Source organism: Limulus polyphemus, unplaced genomic scaffold, assembly GCF_000517525.1.
Source record: "Limulus polyphemus unplaced genomic scaffold, Limulus_polyphemus-2.1.2 Scaffold428, whole genome shotgun sequence".
Taxonomy (NCBI): domain Eukaryota; kingdom Metazoa; phylum Arthropoda; class Merostomata; order Xiphosura; family Limulidae; genus Limulus; species Limulus polyphemus.
Genome location: NW_013666038.1, coordinates 210,334 through 236,034, shown reverse-complemented (window position 1 = coordinate 236,034; position 25,701 = coordinate 210,334). Strand labels below are relative to the sequence as shown.

At 33.8% G+C, this 25,701-nt stretch overlaps 1 protein-coding gene across 1 annotated transcript in view; it reads right to left on the bottom strand.

Annotated features, from left to right (window-relative positions):
• The window catches only part of LOC106458203 (plasma membrane calcium-transporting ATPase 2-like), a 227,876-nt gene that overhangs the window by 168,038 nt on the left and 34,137 nt on the right, over positions 1-25,701 (bottom strand). The window contains exon 3 of the mRNA XM_022384342.1: positions 13,122-13,237. The gene's annotated coding sequence lies outside the window, so the exon portion shown is untranslated. The remainder of the gene's footprint in view (positions 1-13,121; positions 13,238-25,701) is intronic.

Sequence of the window (25,701 nt, the reverse complement as noted above, 5' to 3'; positions counted from 1 at the left end):
ACAGATTTCGGGCTCATCCCACCAACTTTGGCCACTTCTGCAGTCGTTAATCTGGGATCCATTTCAATGCTCATCTTGACAGCCCTTTTTGTCCTCTCCAATGGACCAGGATGATTCGGACACTGCTCGGTTGTTTCCTTGCCATGTTTCCTGAACTGCACGATGATTCTGTTGACTGTCGAAAGCGGAATTACCAAATTCTGCGAAATTTGCCACTGACTTCTTCCACCATCTGCTTGACCAACTATCATTCCTCTAACAAAATCTGACAATTCGAGAGAACCTTGAGTTCTAGGCATGTTGTAGCACAACATAATTAGTGTGCGGACCATTTTCATTTATATAGTGCTCTGTGAACACAAATTAGTTAGTATAAATCAGTTAAATGATGAAAAATTAGGTGTCTATTTACTTGTGACTACTCAGTGTATATTAGTGTATCTAATTATTAAAATTCTAGTAAATGCTTCAGTAGGTGTGATACATGTTAAATATTTGATTTTATTTACATATATTAATCATATCTGCTTAAAGCATATTGGGTTACGATAAAACACGAGTTTTATATAAGAAAATATAAAAGGTATCATATCAGATGTTCAATCATATTCTTTAGAAACTGATACTGATGGGTTTTATTTATCTTATTAATCCTCCAGATAATTATGTAAAGTTCAATAAGATCATCTTTTACCCTTCTTTTCTCAAGAGTAAGTTGAGAGACAATATCCCTGTATGATAACTCCTACATCCCACAATCCATTTTATTATTCCTCTTCTGAATGCCTTCCAGTAAGTCAATATCCTTTTTTTGGTAAGCAAACTGGACACAGCTTCACTAGTGACTTATAGAGATAATTACCTCATGTAATCAATATATCTAAATACATTTTAAAATTCTATTAGCTTTACTACAAGCAGCTTTTTCTTTGGTCATGCTATTGAGTGGGTACTGATCTATATGAAATGTGTAATCCAAATTATGGTAACCTAAATGCATTACCTTGCACTTACTATAATTAAAGGTCATTTGCTAAATATTTGTCCAACTTATCAACTAAACTAAGATATCCTATAACCTGTAATACTTCAACATTGTCAATACAACTAAAAATATCAAAGAGTTTAATATCAGAAAATTTAACTAATTCAATAATCATGTTTCTATCAATATAATTATTATAAATAAGAAAAAGCTCAAGTACTGACCTCTTAGCACCTCACTAATAACAAGGGTCAAATATAACTGGATTCCATAACTAACAAACTTTTGCCTTCTCCTGTCCAACTACTTTATAATCCAATTAACTAGTCTTTCCTCAACTTCTACTGATGTAATCTAACTAATTAATTGTCATCAATTTTAACATACTATCTTTCTGAGCTCAAACATTTTATGAGGTATTACTGTGCCAAAGAAGCTCTAACTTGCATAACATTTTATTTATATGTACTTAATACACTGTTGTTACAATGGAGATTTCACATATGACAGTCTTTTTGTTACTAAACCCATAATAAAGACTTGTTCTTAGAATAGATATAATATCAGTGCTATTACGCCATCAAAAGTTCTAAAAACATACCAGTGTTTGGTTAATAGATACATAATAATTAGCTATCATGCTATTACAAGCTCTAAAAAAACATCAGGCTGTTTGCTGATACTCATGCAATACACTCTTAAAAGTAATGGTTTTATCAAGTTCTTTTCAGAGAGCTTAAGGTTCTTCATACAGGCTTTAAAGTTTATGATACTTTTATCAGAAAGGCTCCATAATTTATTTATAAAAGATCCCAGGGCTCTAAGTTTTCTAGTAATATCATAAAATTGCTGATAACATGTTATCAGCAATTTGATTTTGGATCCGAAAACAAAATGTCTTATTGCAAATAAAAACTTCGTATAGTTGAAACTGCCGAGTTTCTTTTAGGACAAAATAATCATGGTAAACACTGAATATGGTATGTTCCTCTCCTAGATTTACTAAAAACTCATCTTTAAAAATGATAATGATAAGACTTAATTTTACAGAATGATATTACAATAATGTTCCATGAAGGTATTCTGAAAGATTAAATAGATGAAACAACATATAAGAATCTGCCTGAAGGATACATCTATTTAACTTTACCTTTTTTTTCCTAATGAAGAAAAAAATGTAGACTCACTATGCTTAAAAAAAAAGAAACTTATTCACTAAATATAACTCATAACTACCTAACTTTATATGTACAGTAACACTGGAACAATATTTATAGTGGAGATGCCAAAAACCATTGAACAAAATTATAACCCCTTTACATAGTGCAAATCAATACTTCTAACACCACCAGCAAGTGCACAGCATCCCCCCATATTTCAAGCTAAAATATATAAGAGTACCCCTAGTTTTCATGCCCTTGTGTACCACATAAATTTATCCAGGAACAAATGTACTGGTATAAAGACACAATGAATCCTCTGGTAAAAGGTTTAGAAAGAAAAAAAGAAAGAAATGGTACTTAGCTTGGGAGTAATCAGTACAAAGTAGATGTTTTGGAAAAGTCTATACTTTTACAGCAGAAAACCTCAGTACACATAATTCTGGAGAATTTTCAATTAGTTAGTTCTAGCCAAATAAGTAATAAAGATATGTGTCAGATACTTGTTAAAGATATGAGCTCTCTTCACTCCAAAAGTTCAGCAGCATACTGTATTAAATGACTCCTCATTAACAGCAGTGTACAGAGTAAGAACTTATGTATCATGAATCATATTCATCTTTTGATATAACTAACTCTCTTCTTCCAGATATGATGAATGATTGTTTGGGAAGATTTTGCTCCTTACTTTGAAGTTAACTATTAGTGGCAGATATATGAAAATTTATGTTTATAAATGGTGATATACCATAATTTAGTTGTGGTAATAGTGATATCTCTCAGTAACCAGTACGCCAAAAGATGGTGGTCATCATACAGAGAATATAACAGAAATTTAGTGTCTTTTCAAATTATTGCCCATTTTAATTTGAAAGCATATAGCACTTGGTTTGCAACTAAGAGAACTTGTTTTCTTCTTCCAAAAACAACTGATATAATTGTTGCCTCAGTAATTTGAAAATTGTGGCTTCATTATCCATACAAGTTTGTTGAAAATCATTACAGACTATTTTTGAATTATTTACCTGAAGGCTACACCTCCTCAAATGCAGTACCTCATTCATTATCCAAAACTAGATTAGGAGTTTAGGACTCTACATAACTTGTGTTTTTTGTAGCTAATCATCATTATTTCAAATTGATGGCTTAAGTTGTTTGCCATTTCAAAACCATTAACTACACTTTGTCAAAATAACATTAGAAAGTGTAGAGACTTTAAACACAGACACAAATAGAGATTTTAGCTTATAAAAATTATTTTCTTTTGTAAATGAAGGAGTTTGTTTTCCTAAAAAAATCATGTGTAATTCACTCAAAAGAAGATTTGGCCAATATAATTGATGTTTTTCTTTCTAAACTGTTAATGGCTAAAAGATTACCACAGAGATATATTTCAGACAATGGAAAGTACGGAAGAAGTGACCATCTTGTTTTTAGTCTGGCATTTGCAGGTGTTCCTGTATTTGGACAGGTTAGCCCTATGTTTATGGGTGGGATCAATCTGCCCATTCCACAACGTTTTGCAGAATGCCATTCAACATGTATTACGTATTTGATGTCAAAGTTATCAACTATTCATTTTACCTTATACTGCTGATTTGGTAACAGTTCATTGTAGAGGAGAGTAAATACCAGATACAATATAAAGGGAAAATGAATAAAAAAAAAAAACTATAGATATGCATTTTGGAGTGTCTAGATGTTATGTTAATGCAATATAGAAACTATACAATGGATAAAAACGTTTTCATTTTTCACATGAACATTATCTTGCACCCTAACTTCTCAGAATCTGAATGAAACTGACATTGTCAATTCACAGATACATTCTTGAGTACATTGAGTACAAATACTTTTGTAACATGTTTCTTTACACTGTACAAAAGGCTTGCCACATCTTGTGTAGAAACATGTAGTAAATTCAAAATTACAGTCAACATTCCTTTTCCAACATAAGATCAGTTACATAATTATAAGATATATATATATATTTTTTTTCAGCATGGAAAATAATTACTGGCATTTCAGCTATAACAAACTGTTAGTAAATAAATTTTTAAAGACTTCTTAAATGTAATGTTTGTCAAATAATTTTTTAATGTTATACTTTTTTGGATGAGACAGTATGAGATACAGTCAAAATAATATATAATTTAGATAAATCAAAATTACATATTTTCATATGGTCAGAAATGAAATAGGTCAGGATGAAAATAGCCAAGACTCATTTAAATGTCATGAAAACTTAAGAGTGAAAAAGATCAAACTGGCTTTCCAACTGTCAGAGATTGCTTTGGTGAGGAATTTTTCCATTACCAATTTATTTTAAATAAAACTATGAAAGAGATTCTACTCTTTTCTTTTGTGTTAGCTTCAAAAAAAGGTAATTTATGTCGGTTAACAAGGTTGTGTGTAATACAGATATTTTTTCTTTATTAGTTACATAACAAATGAAAATGAAGAAAATACTTATTTTTTATTCTGTCAGTCTATACTAAAACTACATTTTAAACTAAATTTGCATCTTAGATCTCTAGCTATAACTCATTGGAAAAGATGGATTGGGCACTTTGTAAAGAGAGAGGTTGAGGACATTCTATCAATCCATTGACTGCTAATTTGGAATATAGGGTATTGTCTGCCTTGGGCAGTTGATTGCGAGTGTGCCCTATACAGTGTACAACTTGTATAAATTCTGCATGTTTTTACAGCATCCACAATCAATGGGTTAAAATAATTTTGAAGTTTCACTACATCTTTACAGTCCATGTGATCATGTCCAGTTATGCTTTATCTGACAACCATGCATCTTGATAACTGCAGTGTAGTTTCCATTGCAAAAGATGCTGTCATATGGCTGTCATGTCCAAAGTGCTGCACTCCTCTCTGAATATTTTCCATAATCCATCTAGTGTTTAAGGGATGATGGTTTGTCAGCACCTGTTTCAACAATGCATCCATCAAAGGAGTGATAAGTCTTCATATAAAATACACATATCATTCTCCAGCAGCTTGAGGTGTGCATGGAAGCAACTTGTTTTACTTTCCCAGATGGTGATCTTTGTTGTTTATGTTGTGTGCTGCTGCATGAAGCCAGACACACATGGAAGGCTCTTATGACTGAACTTTGTTTTCGTAGAATCTCATCTGCTACAAAATGCCACACTTTGCTTACCACAACTGAGTTATGACTTGTTTCAATGCTCTTTTTGGATAGTCCTTTTATAATGGGTTTAAAAACTGAATATCTTGCAATTGGTAATCTACTCACACTCTTATCCAAACTTTTGTAAATGAAATGTACAAGAAGTTACAGTTCACTTGTTGTTGGTTCTACAATTAACAAATTCCTAGAATTCAGTATTTACAAGAACATTAAAACAAGATAGTTTTCTCAAAATAATTCCTTTCCACTTACAGTGTCAGGGTTACAAACTGTTCTATCCTTACTTGATCTTCAAGTTGACCATAAACAATGTCTGAATGCTAAACCCAGTAGCCTAACTTGCTAAAAACTTGTTTTGAAAATTCCTTCTCCATCCACTAACACTTTGTTGCTTCTAAATCACCCTTTATAAATTTTTAATGCTTTCCTTGTAGAAGTTTTAAAATAAGCTCAAATAAAGCTAGTTTTTTTTCATGCTTAGCCTAACCTAACTCATATCTAATAAACTTATAACAAGCAATTAGAAAGAATAACCAAAAAACACTAACACTACACAACAAATTTTCTTTTAAAATCTATAACAAGAAAAAACTTGATTTAAAAATAAAACTATATCAGGGTATTGCATAATAACATTTCTTTATTTGCTAAAAAAGTCTCATAACTTAAAATATGCAAATGTAGAGGATTAAAAATTCATCTTTTAAAAAACAGGTAAATAAAGTTCTAAGCAAAAACAAAGATGTTGATCCTGAAAGTCAGCTAATGGTCTTTCTACTTATTTTTTCTGCAGAATGTTTTCATTAATACTGTAAATAAACTAGTCTGTTCCACAGGATTCTTTATTGGTTTGACACATTTTTTTCATTGAGGTATCACACTGACTGCAAATGACCTAATTAAACTGAAATTTTTGTACTAAGTAAACATTTTAAAACTTAGATAGAACTCAATGGAATAGCTTATACAAGCTCATAACACCAATATATAAAATAAGAAAATGCACTGATAATTTATGAAACAGTTTCATTTAAAATCCTAGGCACTTTCTTTAGCAGTTGTCATGGCCCTCGGTTACAATTTAATTTTCTCGATGGACTAGGATGCTCATGCTTCAACCTGAGTAGCTTAGAAATTTTCTTAATTCTTACTGTGATTGACTGCAATGAGAACAGAACTAACAAGAGACTGGATATTTTGTTGGGTGGGTTTTCCTTGTGTAGGGTTGCCTAGTGACTAAAAATTCTTGAAAGACGTAAATTTTACTAAACTTTTTTAGAGAAAATTTTAAGGGAAGCAGACAAGTTTCATGGGGTATTACCCACCACTCCTTGCCTCCCCTTGAAATTGCCACTGCTTTTCATACTCCCAAGAACTAAAAAACCATATTATAAATCTCTTAAAACACAAGAAAACATGACATACACACAAAACCTCCTATCACAAATACAATAATGACAATTTTCAACTGATGCTAAACAGAAATAATTAATAGAATACTTCTACTTAATCACTTCTGAGAAATGAGAATGTTCTGGTTAACAGCTGAGACCTCTGCCAAGTAAATGATCAAAAGAGGTTATAAAAATCATTATTACAAAATGTTAATTCACTTTAACATTTAAGTTTATTCAGGTACACATTTCTCACTTTTCTTTTTTGTGTGCAGGAATCTTGTAATAAACATATAAGGTATAATGTTTAATTTATTATGTTGTATTTCTTCAAGATGTAGTTTATTGAAGAACTTTTTTTCTCTTTATAAAGACATTACTTATTTTTTAATGGAAAAAGTGTTTGTTAGATTAACAACATATTTTTATGAATTTATCTTTATATTTTAAAGATGTGATTTATTGACAAAGTAGCATGCATTTAGATTCAAAACAATCTAAAAATCTAAACTTAGTAATTAAATACTGCTATATTTGAATGAACTTCACAAGTCTGATACACAAAATGAATAGTAAAAGAATGGTTGGTGGAAAATGAAAAATTTAATAATGGAAAAACAAAACTGCCAAGTAGGGACAACATTCTTGATAGAAGATTTTGGACTTTGAAAGCCTGTTGAAAACTTGGATCTCTATCTCTGTAGGAATTGTTTTATATATCTCAGAATGACAATGTTGAAAGAAGCTTTAAGAATTGTCATTTCAAGTAAAATGTTCATGGAACTAATCAGCTATGACATCCGTGACCTTTTCACCAATGTTCAAACTATGTATACACTCACCAGACTAAAATTTCAAACTGACACTACCCTTCTTACCCACACATAAATGATCACTGACACCATCACTGAACTCATATATATGGCTTCGATATGTTACAATCACTGTCAACATCCTGGTAATATCTAAAAGGAAAGTTCTGAAGAGAAAGCACTTAACACCACTGACCAGCTATCTCCTTTTCACTGAAGGGAAGTAGATGATATCCTCATCATTTAGCCTCATGAAGAAAGTATTGCACACACAGTTTTAAAATCCCTCAACAATAATGTAAATCTCTACCAATAATTAGAGAATTTACAATTTTTTTATGTAGATCTATAAATGCTCCAGTAAAATTAACATTTTCCTTACCTGAGAATGTATTTCCAATAGATAATCACCTCCAAATACAGATAGCTATCTTCCCCATGCATCTGCCTTAGAGACTTGCATGCTGCCAGCCTTTGGGCAACTCCCACCTAAATGCACAAGATTTTTCATGACTTGCATTTGTGCATAATGATGTTGTTATGCAGCAAAAGCCCTCCACTAATAGGAGGATGAAACAGCCTCTCTACACACTAGCTCCCTCTATGTTTTTGCACTCATGATCATTCTATGATAAGGCAAGGAATACTAACCTGCACCAAAAGTGGGGAGGAAGGGTTTTAAGTGTGTGAGAAGTGAGTATATATCAGAAATACATTTTCAGGTAAGGAAAATGTTAACGTTCAAGGTGATACACACCTTTTCACATAGAAAGCTAGAATCTCATATTCATATGGTGGAGGAACTGGTGCAAAAGTTACCTAGATAAGCTTCTTTCAGAAAGTGCAGGAAGGAAACCCATGGAGTGTGACACCTGATAGCAGTGGCTCCATAAGGGCACACCCATGAGAGACCACATCACACCTCTTTCAAGGTACACTTTTTGCCCAGATTGGAAGAGGGTAAGAGGCAACCACGCCCCATGTGTCACAGGTATAGGTGGAAAAATAATATGGTTGTCTGAGGACTTGCACACAAGAGATCGAAGAGCAAATTTGTGTAGCATGGTAGGGATGTGTGTTCAGACCATACCTAGTGCTCACATCAACTTTACTTCTTTTCTTGGATTGACACCAGTTGCGGGAGGAGGGCAAGGCAAGTAAGTGTGTGTGCAGGAGGGGGCAAAATTTGTTTGTAAATTCTCACCTCAACTCATCTGAACATGAGATGATTGCAGGTAGTCATTGGGTCAATTTCAGTCCAAAACCAAGCTGCATAGGGTGTCTTCCAATCCGTGATAGGAAGAGGGGTCCCAATCATCTTCACCTCAATGATCAGGAAGCAGAAGGTAAAAGTAACTTTAATTTTAACAACCCAGGCAGAGCACATGTATGTAGAAGAAATATACAACCAACACCAGGACACCCAGGAACCCAGCATCAACTCGAAAACCAGGTAGCATCAGGAATTTGTCATCTGTTCTGTCGTAGGAGGAGGATCCCTAACAACCACATATATGAGGACTTGTGTGGGCTGGTCCTACACTGATCCAACACCAGATTACGATGGAACCTGAAATCAAATGCCAGAAACAAAGGTGAATGGACACACCTATCCAAATATGGTGGGGAGAGTGTAAGATGGCAAACAGAGGCAGGTAGTGACTCTCGGAAAACTACATAGCCAAATGGCAAAGAGAAGTTATGAAATGATCTTGTCCAGCAGTGGATGGAAACGAGCATCAAATGAATGTGTGAGTAGATGAATCTGATGGGAAGAAATATAGACCATCAGTGAGCAACAACCACAAAGGAGGAGCAGACCGAACCAGACCATATGGCAGACCATACAAATGAAAGCATAAGGAGATTTGTCCCAGAAGGAAAAGGAATCCCAGAGAATGTAGAGTGGGAGACAGAATCCCCAAAAGTAAGAGGTACAAGAAAGGTGGGAACAAACAGCACAAACCTGGGAGAAAAGTCTGTCTGGATCTCAACGAGCATAAAAGAAAGAGTGTAATAGAAGGACACAGTAGTGAGAAGTAGGGTAGAAGTCTCTCCAATGAGCAGCTGAAGAATGAGGAAGGAAGGACAGGGCAGAAGGAGTAAGGATACAAGGACAATGGAAAAGTTACAGGACAAGTAATCAGCATAAAGATGTAAACAACAGTGAAAAGAAAGGAAAGTATGACAGAAAGGAATGTAGTAAATGGTGCAGGCTGCCAATGGCATGCAGATGACACCAAGGTCTTGGTTGAGCACAGGGGCAGTGCAAGAGAGTCAAAGGATAAGGAAGGGTTGGAACAAGGTGAAGAAATGCCTTGCAGTAAAGAACCAACATATATGGGTGGCAAAGCAGAGACAGCTGAACCCTGTAGAAATTTAGTGGAAAATGAAAAGAAGATGTCTGATGGTAGATCCATTAGGAAGAAAAGGTAAATAATACACCAACATCAAAAGCCACACCCCCAACTTGGGTATAAAGACCATGTAGAAAGATGCCCAGATGGGAAAGGATTATGTTTGAAATTTATAACTGTTCCTAGTCAAATATCATAAATTTTCCGGTTGATAAGGGTTAGCAAAATCACAATTTGTAGAGTACATGGTTATTGCAGGCTCCTAGCCAACTTTTTAAGCTCTCTCTCTATTTTGGCACATCGCCATGGCTGCTTTTATAGGCACAAGTAAGGTTTTTCTCGAAAATTCCGACAACAATTCTGAGCTATATTTAAACGGTTACGGAAGTGGATATATTGTCGATTCTTACGTTCACGAATATTCTACAACCTTGGAGAATTGGCGGGAGTCTTGCAGTACATAACTAACATTGTAAGCTAGGCATGTTTTTAAATATAAACTTAATTCAGACAAATGTTGACACTAAAATAAACATATAACAAACTCGTTGCACGCAATACATATCCAACACTATAAGTTACACATATTTTTAAATACAAATTTAATCTAAAAACGTTCATATTAAAATAAATACATAATGACATATTTGTTACACAAGTGCTGAATAGAAAATAGATGGCCAGGGATGCTCTCCCAACCATGCTTGCAATGTAGTTAAAACTAAAATCTCTATAGTGAAATCTTTCTGAAACAAACTACCAATAACTTGTAAACCTATATAATCAGAACAAGTTTTTGATTCAAAAACATATTTCACAAAGAAATTTAACTTGTGTAATTTTAAAAAAATCTGTATTATTTCATCAAAACATCTGATCTAACTAAAGTTGATATTAAATAAGTTTCACTGTTCTACCCACTACCATAAGAAAATCTTCTATTGTAAGATTCAGTATTAAATGAATGTGCACGAGGTTGGTTTAATGGACTGGCCTCATACTGGAGAAGAAATGTTGAATATAATTATGAATTTACTAAGTGTATCTACACAAAATGTGGCAATCTTTTAGTACAATGTACAAGACTGTTGTACATAAACAAGAGAAAATCCTCAGTAGCCATGGCACTTGAAATTCTTTTAGGCAGGATTAGAGCAAATTAATCTACGAGACCTTGGGCATGGTCAAATATATCAAGATCTCAAATTGATCGAGAGATGATGGAGCTATGAGCTAAAAGTTTGTACTTGAAAAACTCAAAGCCATTCTATGAGCCACTATGCCAAGGCTAAAAATCAGATGTGTTCCAAAATAATTTGTACCCAAGATATGTCTGTGAAATGTCAATATCAGTCTGACTCAGACTCTGACAAGTCAATATGCAAGGTGATGTTCATGGCAAGAATAGAAATACTTTTGCCTATTGTACTCATTGCATATGCATAACCTCTACAGCCTCTAAAATGCATACCTATAGTTTTTTCAGTATTCTGTATATTGTATCTGACATTCACTCTCCTCTACCACAAACTGTTGCTAAATCAGTAATATAGGGTAAAATGAATATTTGATATCTCTTAACATCAAACACACTTTGACTCCCACCCACATACATAAGGTTAATTATATTACACATGCGTGTCTAGCATTTTTTGCTTAGATAAAAGTTAAAAAATAATACTTGCAAAGAACTTTATTTAACTGGAAGTCTACCAAACATGTCCAGGAAAATTTTATGTGTTACATGCATGTTCTCTGACAAGTCTTAAGTATGTTTCAAATACTGAGTATTGCATCTTTTGTTTCTTTGTAGGAAAAGTTGAATGGAAATATTTTTTCAATGGTCTTTTACTCAAGACATAAAATAATTTTAAAATTGTCCTATTTTGTGTATAGTTGTTTTATTTAAGATCAGTTTTGAATTACCTTAATTCTTAAACTTTTTTCAATTATTTTAGCACACCTAGCAACTGGTAACTTATTTGAGTACAGAAGAATTCAGGTAGTGTAGTACATTCTGGAACATAAACATTTTTAATAAAGAGAAAGTCAGTATTCTGTATTTCTTCAACAGTTGTTAATACTGGGCTTGTGTAAAGTAGAGTATCTACTTCTTATCAAAGCTACTAGGTGAAATGTTGAGGAAATAAAGAATTGTCACTGGATATTGGCTGTTTCTCTTCATTAAACTTGTTTAAATGCTTTCATTTAATAAAAACACCTTACTTGATTACTTTTTTATTTCAAAATGTATCAACTCTACTACGGTAGCATTTAGAACAAGTGTTTGAAATGAGTGTTTTAAAAAATTATTTTTATATTAGGTAAAATAAGTTTTTCATCCTAAGAAAAACTTTAGTGATATAGTTTTAGTATCAAGTTGACTTCTCCACTTAGTTTATTGCCAGTGGTTATCACTTACACTAAAAGTCATTTTGCTGTGCTTTACTGGATAACAATTGGTTTTCCTGAGGGATGTGTTTCACATTGGTCAACTGTTCAAATGCAATTCTATAACAAGATTTGATTTATGTGCAGCTATTTTATCATGACCCTAAGTAATTACTAACCTTTTTATATTAAACCTTCAAATGTTTAGATCCTGAATATCTTCCTTTAAAACCTAGACATTCTAAAACCTGTTTAAATTTAAACATGTTTTTAACCTTAACATAATCTAAAACGTGTTTAGACCTAAATGCATAAAGAAATTAGGACAAAAAAGTGGTACATTGTGTTTAGGATCTAAGTACTGAATTTACAGTGTAAATGTGTATGTGAAAATAAATCAGAGAAAGTTAACATACCAAAAGAGTCAGTAACTAGATGACTGAGACATCCGATTCTGATTAAGTTTTATAATTAAGAATTAGACCACACAGTTAAAACAAAATTGGAAATACAACTTTCTCAATTTGAATTAACCTTTTGGTTTAGGTACAACATAAAATACTACTGAATATATATTTAATCGGTATGAAAATAAAATAACAATAAATAGATTTTCGAAATGGGTGCGGTGACATACGATTTGTTCCTCGATATGCACTGCCGACAATGGCAGCTTCGGAGAAAATAGCAGATTTCAATTTGCCCAGACACGCAAATAAGTCTTACTTACTATATAACTCCACAAATACACAAAGAAACGTTCTATTCGAACTTCACAAAGTCATGAATTATAAAAGTGTCTTAAAAGTAGTTCAATTAAAATTACTTATTTATAGAGTATTACATAAAAACTTACGACGGTATCGAAGAGTGTATTCAAACTTCGTTGGCCGCAAGTAACCTTCACCGAGTAGCACCAGTCTCCTATACCTGCGATATTGAGCGGCGAATGATGGGTATGGGCATGGAACACTAGTAGAGAAAGGGAGGAAGAGCTGTGTTGTTAATCTTGTGCTTCTTGCAATATAACAACAAGCGAACTATGAAGGCAAATTACAAACAACTTTTTAGTAGAAAATATAATTTTAACACAATACTCGCTACTGTATTTGAAATATTACAATTTCATGAACGTTTTGTTTAAACAAGAGCAAAAAAAAAAGGCACAGTCCTTTATAGTTTACACCACAGCAATCTACTAATTATGTTATGTCAGTTGTAAAGCCTACAATCTACCTACAGTTCCATTTATTGCATTTCCTTCTGTGAAATAACATCCTAGAGCAACACACATACATTTCAGCTGCTTTGCTGGCAAGGGCACCAGCAGAAAAAAATTAGGGGGGTCAGTACCCCTGTAATTACAAATACCTCATGATTTTCCAATAACATGGAAGAATAACTTTACATATCTAGTAAATGTTTTTATTTTTGAAAATCCGGGGGGGGGGGCAAATGACCCCCTTGCCACTTCCTGCGACCGCCCATGTTTAATGGGTTTGTATACTTTTTATTTCGAATTTCCTCCCCTCCTTACTTTTTGTAAATGCTCTGCATAATATGTACAAGTGTTGCGTTAAAGTTAACTTAACTCCCCACATAAGACAAAATTGTGTTTCAAAATACTACTTCCTGATGTCTTCACCGCTTTACGAGCTGTGGCTGCTTAGTCTGGGTTGCATGTGTTTTTACACTATATATATATATGAATTTACATTTAAATTTACATATAAATACAGTTTTCAATAAATGACGAGCATATCACGTTATCAAAACGGTACTCCAAACCGCGTTTCAGCTATCAGAGTTTAATAGACATATTCATTGATTGATTGTTTGTAATTTAACACAAAGCTACACAAAGGGCTATCTGTACTCTGCTCACCACGGGTATTGAAACCAAGTTTCTAGCGTTGTAACTTCGCAGACATATTCACATGCCCACCGCCAGAATCTTGGTTTCAATCAAGCGATTTGAAACAAACAAGAAGTATTAAAGCCAATTAAATTTCTAACTTTCAAAACTGTTTGAATAGACGACTGCCAAAAATCTTTTAAATATTTTTCCCAATACTAGTTTTCTAAATCAAAACTTTAACCAATAAAAAAAAATCTAAAACTTTATTGGAATCCTAATTTCAATCAAGTAATTTGAAACATAAGAAAACACCAAGAGTCTCAAAACCATGTTTCTAAACATGGTTATATAGAAGAGAATACAATTCTAACAACATCTAAACTTTTCTTAAAGGCAAGTTTCATGATCGTCTTTAAACAACAAGAAAAGAAAAAAACATCTTTCGAACAGTGAATTTAAACCGGAAAAAGCAACATTAACAAAATCAAAATTTTTTAGTGAGGTGAATCTAAAAAAAGAATGATCAATACCCTAAACTTCTTAAAACTAGGTTTTAATATGGTAATCTTAACCAAATACGGTAACAAATTCCAAAAACAATTTGGTGGACCGAAGCTTCAATTAGATACGCTAAACGGCAAAAAGCCGCAATGTTGCTAAACTAACGGACTTTTTTTAATCTAGCGACCAAAATAAGAGCCCTAGCGACAAATTTAGCGAAATCATTGAAAAACCTAGCTAATTCTAAGGAATGACCATGATTTGTGTTCAAAATGAATGTTTGTGTAGTATAATTACTGTTATAAAAATTTTCTTTTGATTTACAGCTACGATTAAAAAAGGTGTCTGGTGCAGGATAATTAAAATTATTTGCCACATATCTTGAATAAAAACATTCCCGAAAAAGTATGTTTTTTATGGCGTTCTTATCTTCCACGACGGAAAACAAAACGTGAACAAAACACAGAAATTACATACTTTAATCTTAATTTCTTATTAAATTCATGTATAATAGCTATGCTAGGTATAGGTTAACCGTTAAAGTGTTATTAAAAAGTTTATCTATATAAGCTACATGCATATATAAATAAGATATAGAATACATTTGACATATGCCTATTTATTTCGTTAAGTTTGATTCACGTCCTGTCCCAGTTAAATTTTGTGAAGTTTTACGATCGTGTTTCGTTACGATTTCAGCTTCTCAGAACTTTAGTCACTGGTGCCACAGAAGGGTAAATCCGTACTATTTTGGTACATTGTGGGGACTTATGGTATTTGATTCGTCGTCTAGACTTGTGATACGTTTTCAAACATTAAAGTTTGTTTTAATTACTTATAATCATATACTAAAAGATTAGTAAAACTTGTTAATTTAAGAAAGGGAAAATAGGGATCGTCAAAAAAGTACAGAAACAAATTCAATCAAAATACAAAGATTATATTTCAAGCCTACAACTAGGGATTCTAAAGAAAATAAACAAACTAGGCTGGAAATAGTGTCTACATTATTTTCTCAAGCTACAAATCCCTATTTTGACTCCAATAAAATTGGTAAGTACTGTAGACATTAAGTCAAAATAGTGATTTGTGTAGCTTGAGAAAATAAACTATTTCCAGCCTTGTTTGTTTACTTTTTTTTAATGACTCCCTAGTTGTAAGCTTGAAAATATAATCTGTACATTTTGATTCAACTTGTTTCTGTACTTGTTGACGGTCCCTATTTCCCCCTTTTTAAGTTAAAATTTTTACTACTCTTCTTTCTTAGTTTTTTTATGCCCATTTATGGAGTATAAATTTTAAGCTACATAAGTGCATATGGATATGCGTTCAGTTGAATGTTACATGTTTTTCGACAATTTAATGCTGCATTAGCCTTTTTTTCACCCAACCACGACACTGAATTTATTCAAAATAAATAACAGATATACAACAAAGAATAAACACATGTACTGGTATGTAACTACAACAAACAAAATGTAAAGTTGTTCTCAAAGGACCCCATTCAAGGCACAGATTGTATCATCACAGATTTAATGACTGGTTTCCATCAATGTCACAGTGTAATGTAACAAAAGACGAGTAGCAACAAAGCAATCTCAATAAAACGGAATAATGTTTCCTTTAAAATAATACAACACACAGATTAATACAATGTAAACAGACGAAGTAACATGCTTACCTTGTTAGGTACACATGACACATATGTATGTTCTTCTACAGCCTGATGTGCACAGGTGTTTGCTAGAAATAAGGCGACACAAATAACGCATGCAAAACAAACAATAGCAATACACTTAGCCTAAGTCGCCAATTATCGATAACATTTACAACCGTAAGCCTTAATGAAAAATAATCAACTTTTAAATAGGTCATGGGCATTCGCAGCGTTTCATATAATATATCCGTCTAGGTTTTGGTGCAAAACACCCAGATGATTTTGCTTTAATCTTGTGAAACAATAATATTAATGATATGAAAAAAATAGTCAAATTTTGATTTTGTTTAACAATCGTGAAATCACTTATTTTGCTCATTTTCAATGTTTGTGTGGTCTTAACATTTAAAATGAAGGTTTTGAGTATTGTTTCAAGAACAAGTCTACTTTTTAAGGTGGTTTTTGCCCGAATGTTATATTAAAGTATTGAGCAAATTCCTGTGCGATCCCTATGTGAAGCACTACCATTGTTCATGATAGGAATCATTGCTAAAAAACATACATAACTGTATTAGAAAGGTATGGCTGGTGACCTTCAGTTTCGATGAAACTGTTGATATTTCTGGGTCAAAGACACATTTCATTTATTTTCGGGAAAATGGTGGTATCAATACAAAATTAAGTTTGATGGTAGCCAGTGACGTGCGGTGAGCAACATAACAAGAGGAAGCTCTGATATGTGGAGGTTGGGGATATAAGGTATGGCGGGCATGTGCATAGCCTGGAATTCTTTCCTTTCATTGTTAATGTAAATTTAGTACTTTGTTTCTTACAGAGGGGTATGATAACAGTAATAATACATTAATAGCATTAAACCGATCTAGCGACTTTTCTAGTGACTTTTATTTAGATCTAACGACAAACTGTTAAAAATAATTGAAAACAGTAACAAAAGGTACTTGTTTCATCGAAATAGTATGTGACAAGAACAATGACAGACAATTTCCCGCAGATTCATTTGTGTAAAATTGAAATTTGAAAAGTACATTAAACAGAATTATAAACATACTGATAAAATTACATTAACAAATATATTTAAAAAATGAACATTCGGTTACACTGATTTTATATTAATGTCTTAGTGAATTCAAAGAAGCAGAATAAATAAGAAAATTTTACGTACTAATCCATGATAATATATTATTCTCAGGATTTGTTAGTCAACAAGCAAACACATCAGAAACCTGCCAATATGTATCATTTGTGTAACTTTCTCCAGAAAGACTTAATCACTATATCTGTGCAGCATATTACAAAGATGAATCGATTGATGTTTCTGACATCAGTGCAGAATTTCGTGTACAATATTGTTAATATAATCACATGGTACACAACGAGTTGCAAATCAGACTGAACAACACATTAACAAACGAGACAGATTATGAATATAAAATTATAACGCCAAATTCGACAGTTTTTGAAACACTAGATTCAATTTTCCGTCCAAATTAAATTTAGGTCTAATGGCCATGATTAAAACTTATTAACATTATTAAACTGACTTACGTACTGTGTTGTTTAGTTGACTTGTGTACTTCTCACAACGTAATAAGTAGTACATATGTTGCATGTTCAACTTTCTGCTTCTGAAGAGGTTACTCCATTTTACGAGTGAGTACCCATAAACTGTAATTTTTTTCTTAACCTTATTCTCATCCCATTTGTTCTTAAGTAATAATGTAAACATGTATGGTGTGAGTTAAGACTTCACCTCACCTGTAGAAACAGTAAATAGTAAAATATCGAGTTTTTTTTTAAGTCAAGCTCAAAGCTACACAATGGGCTATTTGTACTCTGCCCACCACGGGTATCGAAACCCGGTTTCTAGCGTTGTAAGTCCGCAGACATGCCGCTGTGCCACTAGGGGGCGTAAAAATATCGATCGAAGAACTGCATCAGCGACGGCGGCCGGGAACTATATGAACGGTTTACACTATATATTATCAGATATCGCTGGAGGGTGGTCAGGAAATAGTTACAATGCCTTGATTATCTTCTTACAGTGATCAACATTCTGGGCTCCAAAATAATGCAAGGAGCTGGGATTTACTGCTCCAGGCGAACAAGTGCTATAATTATAATTCTCAAGACACACTGATAATCAGGAATAACAGTTATTACGAAAACACATACTCGGATTTCCACTTATTAAAGTTATTATTCTGGTTTGTACATTAGCTTATACTTCGTATTAGTATCATATTCGATGCCAATAGATCATGTTGTTTTGTCTCGTATTAATGAATTAAACTGTTACAAAGATATATTTTTAATGTTGTAATTTGTTTGTTAGCTACAGGGAACTACGAGTCGTAAATGTCGAAGCTGAGACACGTCAAAAAGGTTCTAAAGATTCGAAGCTAGATTATAAATACGTGGTAGTTGTTTCAAGAGTAGAGCGAGTTATTTCGAGATAGAGAGCTGCATCGGTGTATTTTCGTAAACTAATTGGATCTGCGTTTGCTATAGTGCTTATTGAGTTACTTTGTACAAGTAAATTGATTTTTTGTTAGTCCTAAGTATTATTATACTTCTTGTAAGACACTGGTACTAGACCTATTACATTTTCAACACTGAGTTCTTTATGTAGTCGCTTAGGTATTTTCAAGAATTAGAAGAATGTATAATAATAATATTCCAACCACCAAGTTTCAGACAAAAGAAAATGTTGATAACAAAAAAAAAATGCACCAACTTACTGGCTTTGAAAAGTTACTTCAAACGCTATTAAAACCCAAAAAAATATCAACTCTCACTAAAGTTGTCAATCCTGACCAATGTATATGAATAAAACAACCAAAATCCGAGGTGTACGAGTGTTTGTTTAATATCAACATCCACTAAACTTTGTTGTATGCCATTACAAAAAAGGACTTTTCTTCAATACCCAAAGTCATCAGGCCACCTGGATTGAAAATTTTTTAACTTTATAAAGTCAGTGGAACATAATACCGTACAGAGGTAAAGTTGTTGTTTTATATCAAATGCTTTACCGCACATGGAAAAATCTATTATACCTGTACCTTCGAATCCAACATACTTTCTGTTTATTAACAGTGTAAAGTCTTAACCATGATAAAGGCTCAGGTCTTTAACATTTAGTATTAATATGTACTATCTGCAATTATTGGTGCGTAATTAAGGAGTGACTTACAATTTATTTAGAGCATCCAATGACAACAGTACATGTATATGTCTGTGCTCACTGGCAAATAGGAAAACTCAACTACTAAGTTAGTACTAACTTTACTTTTTACCTAAACTCTTTTTAACTAGACGGTAAGAATATTATATAACTAGGTCCTATATTAATTGTTTAACTAAATACATATGTATTAAAAATTATTAGGGTTTATCTTCTTTCCTGAATAATACACAGGCAAAGGGTCTGTTCAACTTGTACATCCAGCATGTCCTACAAACGGGTCTAGATTTCAACTTGTAGATCCAGCATGTCCTACAAAATGTTTGCTACAAATGTACATGTACCTTGTTGCATTTCTTTTCTTTCGGATAAACGCTACGACCATAAGCATTTTTATTCAGCGCTTTTTGGCTTCTGAAACGCTGTGAAAAACACGTGTTTCATATTATCCTCATGAGAATAACGTGAATCGCTTTTGCTTCGCCCATAACTACAATGCTTCAACTTTTATTGTTTTTCTAACCTACACTCACGTGCAGTTAGTTCATCTCGTATCTGACACGCAACGAATCATGGGAAAAGTTCTAACCGGAATCAATCTAATTCAGCACACAAGAATAAAGCTTCAACAAATCGTAATCCTAAACAATCACTGTTTTCCAATGTATTACGATTTACTAATGTAAAACGCTTAAAATTTTCTAGTAATATGTAGAATTATACACAACTTTTCTCTACGTTAAAATACTTTTATTTGTTGCTTTTGGCCCTCTTACCAAAGCCTTTATCAGTTTCGACGTAAAATTAACCTACAAATTTACAATGTAATATTTGAAGTATGAAAAACTTATTTTATTTCTCTATATAATACCTATAATTGTATTTCCCTTACGTTCATCATGTTGAAGTAATCGATTCATCTATATTCATCAATCGCTCAGTTTCCCAATGAAGGCTCTACATATTAATTTACCTACGTTATAAGTTTTAAAAAACAAGTAATAGTGAACGAAGAAGATGTTCAGATGAATGGTAATATTAAAATCCCCAATGCTCTCAATCACAGTTAATATTTTTCTAAACTCAAGTCAACAAAATAAAAAAAAATATATTCTGAAAAAAAACCAACAATGACTTAATTAGTTAAGCCGTTGAGCATATTATCCTAGCAATTATCCTTATATAAACGTACAATCTATTTATTTGCGTATGCATGCTTTCTGGATCATTTATTTTACGTAATGTTGGTAGATCGACAGCGATGTTAAATCATTTCGAACATACGACTGTAAATGGCCAAAAAAAAACAGATAATTAAGTTCACTCCTTCTTACATTAAGCGTTGCTGTGTGAAAAAGGAGTAAAAATTAAGTAGTGTGACTTTAAGAGATCAGTTGTGAATCAAACGAGTTCATTTTAAGTACTTCAACACCCAAAAAACAATTTTTATACAATAGACAAACCAAATTAAATGTAAATTCATAGTTAAAACTGATATTAATTTAGTATGTCGGTGTATCAAATGTTTAAATGTGTAATTATTACATAGCCAATCTAATCAAATTGTGATATTTGACCGCCACTCTAAAAATACATCCACGGTCCCATTTGGTAGTAACAAGGTGCTAACCTCGGATCTACAGTCCAGCAAACTAACCACATTATTAATAATAATGTAAATCACGAATATCACGACCCAAAATTTGGGGCCGTGAGTGCGTCATAAGAGTGGCACCATTCGATTAATGTAGTCGTAGCTCACGAGTTGGAGGTGGGTGGTGTTACCTAGCTGCCTTCCCTATATATAGTTTATCACTCAAAAATTAGGAACGGCTAGAGCAGATAGCTTCAAGTTGCTTTGGACGAAATTCCAAATCAAAAACAACTTAGCCATCAACAAAAGTGGAGTATTCATAAACGTGAAAATGTCTGCATTAGCGCAATGAGTTAATAACACCTGTGAAGTATGTCATCCAATAAAATATCATATATAACTTAACATAGTTTTACAGAGTTTGTAATGAAAAATGGCCAACTTTACCGTAGTTTTAGAATCACTGTTTTTAACACCAGCGCACTAATGTTTGCTAAAGTAAAAAAGCTTAAATTGGGATTAAATGAAACTAATTCTTTCAATAAATATTTAAATGGTAAAATTTGCTTGATTTTTAATTATTTCAAGTAATGGTGTAATAAAATTAGATTTCGATTTTACAAATAAACAATTCATAAACTTGTTCTTTCCCGTTTCATCGACAGACGCCCACCTAATTAAATGTTTTGATTTCAACTTCTTTCGAAGACTACTATGTAATTCAGTCTTTCTCGTGAATGTTCTTGCTGAAATTGTGAACACTGCAGCCACATAAAAGATGTTCCGTGCTATTTTTTTCTCTTTTTCTTCTCTCTGACCAAATTTAACCTAAGTGCAAGTAAAAGAATAAATCATGATACAAACCTAAATGTTGAGTATAATTTATTGCGTGAAAGACGCTGGATATGGAAAGAAAGAAAAAAGAAATTTCAGAAATTCTAACTCTTAAACCAATTTACAGTGTTTTACGGCCCGACATGGCCAGGTGGTTAAGGCACTCGACTCGCAATCTGAGGGTCGCGGGTTCGAATCCCCGTCACACTAAACATGCTCGCCCTTTCAGCCGTGGGGGCGTTATAATGTGACGGTCAATCCCACTATTCGTTGGTAAAAGAGTAGTCCAAGAATTGGCGGTGGGTGGTGATGACTAGCTGCCTTCCCTCTTGTCTTACACTGCTAAATTAGGGACGGCTAGCGCAGATAGCCCTCGTGTAGCTTTGCGCGAAATTCAAAAACAAACAAACAGTGTTTTACTGAGCAATCTTTTATAAGTGCTTTGGTTTAAATCCCACATCTTACAATACTACGTGACACGTGGAAGAACTCCTTTATCTTTTTTTAATGAAATTTAAACCAAATTAGCTTATAAAAAAATAAAAGTGTAAATAACAAGTAAAACTGGACCTATAGTATAGCTGAACAAAGTGGAAAATGATAAAACTATGTCCCTTATATCGACTTTTTGTATACGATTCGAAGCTGGGTAGCCTACTTTATTTCTGATTTTCGCACAAAGCTACATACGAGCTATAGGTGCTAGCCGTTTATAATTTTGAAGACAAACTAGAGGGTAGAGAATTAGTCAACAGCACCCAACATCAATTCTTGGGCTACTCGAATCGATTCGTAGGATTTGGCCGTCAATCTTGTTATGCACCCATGGCCCCAAAATTATGAAGCACGATTTATTTATTTTATTTTGAGCGGAAAAGAAACGTGATCGAGCCACCGATCCTGAGATCCAATGTTCGGTACGTTAACCACTAGGGCACGCTCTGCTGGGTCGCCTGTACTTCAGTCAAGAGACATAATTACAGGACTGGTATGTGCTGATCATCAGAGTCTGCAATAGCATCCAATGGCAGGTCTATATCAGTCAGCTGTGCCTGGAAATGAAAAGCCAAAGATAGGAATAGCAGACCATCTATTTGCAAAAAGGATAACCCACCGAGGCATGAAGACACAATGTCAGGTGGGGCGGTAGAGTTAGGATCAGATCTTTACAGCATACAGCAAAGAAAGTTGCAAACATCTGTAGGGAAGTGGAGGTTCATCGACTCAATGTATAAACTCTGAACTGAAGAAGTGCAGAAAGCCCTTGTGCAAAGCCCAAGTCTCCGATGATGCACAGGATATAATATCTTCAAGGCAGAATCCCTGGTGTTTTAAAAAGTAATATGCCTAATACTTGTCTTATGACAAATATAATTGTAATCACTCATCACCAGCTTGTAAAAGGCATACACACCATACCAGCTGTTGTTTGTTTGTTTGTTTGTTTTTAATTATGCACAAAGCTACACAAGGGCTATCTGTGCTCTGCCCACCACGGGTATCGAAACCCGGTTTCTAGCGTTGTAAGTCCGCAGACATACCGCTGTGCCACTGGGGGGCACCAGCTGTTGTATCAAATGGCTTATATAAATAGTGTTCTGACCACTACTGCATTTGTTGATCCTAGCCACCCTGAAAATATGACAAATATAGTGGTTTGAACACTATTATTATACGCTTTCCTAATTCTTGAAAAATCCCTAAGGAACTAGATAAAGAATGTAGTGTTTAAAAATGTAATAGGCCTATTATAATGTCTTATAACAAGCATAATTATAATCATTCTTCAACAGCTTGTAAAAGGCTTACATACGACAAAATTGTGATGATACAACTAATGGAGATGCGAATGGCAACAATCTCCAGCAGTGTACTGAGTAGCACAGTCTTGGAGGGTGCATTCTGAATTAGTGGTGCTACACCTCCATCACAAAACTTATCTTTTCTATGCACGGAAAAATACTGAATGGTGATACTGTCAGCAGGTCTCAGGAATGTCTTCTGTAAGGACATACAGAATGGTAAGAATCAATCAAGGCCTTAATGTCACCCAAGTCAGAACGCAAACCTCGACAGCTCAAGTGTATCAGAGTGGCCATTTACACCCAGAATTTGTTAGAAATCTAGATGGGGAACTTCCATATTTACAATTACGACAATTTAATTGTTTTTGTTTTACTTGTACTAGTTCAATCAACCTCCATGGGTCTTGCCCCAAATCAAAGAACCGTGTTCCCAACAGATAAATGTGATTATAGTGAACAAAGATGAGGGTTGGACCTAATAATAGTATTGCACCATGAGGCCAATGAAAGTGAACCCAATCACAAACTGTTTTTAAAGGTGGGAATAGGAATGGAAGTAGATGTGGACTTATCTACATGTTTATCCATAAGGGTAAAATACTCTTAACTTGGTTAGAGAAAAAATCAGTGGTGTGACATGGAGATCTGGCTGCTATCCCACTGTTGCAGTGGAACAGAGTGCAGATGCATAAGTATGTGTTGAAAGAGGTGTTACCAACTTTCTCTCCTCAGGATAAGTGATGTTGATAGTTTTTAACCACTGCATATTTCTCATCCATCCATTTAGGGCAAGATTGAAACTATGAGGGATGGGAGCCAGAGGATTTAACACAATGTGGGTCTAACTGACACATACAGCTATCGTGGTTGTTGCCACTACAATGAGTACAAGCCAAAGAACCACAGCAAAATGGCTTCGAATGTTCAGACTGCTGACGTTGGAAACAATAGATAGGGTTAGAAATTTATGGCCTAACACTGCAGTTCAGATAATCTGCCTTGATAGTGGCGGGTGGACGTCATGAAATAAGCATCAAAATAAGAGTTTTGTTAGACTGCAAGATTATATTTTGTCAAATGGAGATATACCTGATACCTTATACTCCTTGACTGAAAAAAAAACCCAGCGAGAATCTTAGACTCGGGGATGTTAAGTAGGTCCCTCTCAATCATTACTCCTCTTGATGGATTCAAAGTAACATGGGTAGTAATCTCAATAGGTATATCTGCAATATATCCATCTAGAGAGGAGTTTGCCATATTGTGTTCGAAATGTTTCAACTAATATATCCCCAGATATTAGTTTCTTGACTGACTTTGGGGAGTCAACAAGCCTCTATCTAAACCCTTCTGGATGAAAAGGGAAGGCATCTGATCAATACAACGTCATTTTCCAATTACTTTCTTTTATATTATTTTGAATATCTGTGAAAAAAGAAAATGATTCACTGCCAACGATTGGGGGGGGGGGCGATGGGAAACAGGATTCTCTCCTGCACACGAGGCACCATGCACGGCAAACATGTGTGTGGATGTTTAGATCCCAAAGAAGGTAAATTAAACAGGCAGAACCTCCCCTGGAAAGTCCCCTCATGTCCAAGAATCCACAATCAATAAGAAGAACGATTTTTAAAAAAATTTCCTCAACAGAAACGGAATAAACCAATGAAAATAAAAATGCTGGGTCACAGCCTTCATTTTTGGAAACCAGTGTCATTTGTTTGTTAAACTGTCAGTACGATAAATGAAAAGAAAAGTTATATACAAGTTTGGCACCAATGTTTCTTTGTTAATCTTTCGACATTATATTTAAAACAAAAAACTTAAGGATTAGTCCCCAGCACCTGTTTATTAATCTATCAACATAATATCTGAAAAGGTCAGTTACAAACTGGGCCCCGACATTTGTTGTTAGTCTGTCTATTGGCAAGTCAAAGAAGGATAGTTACAAATTGTCCCCCGACATTTGTTAATAATTTGTC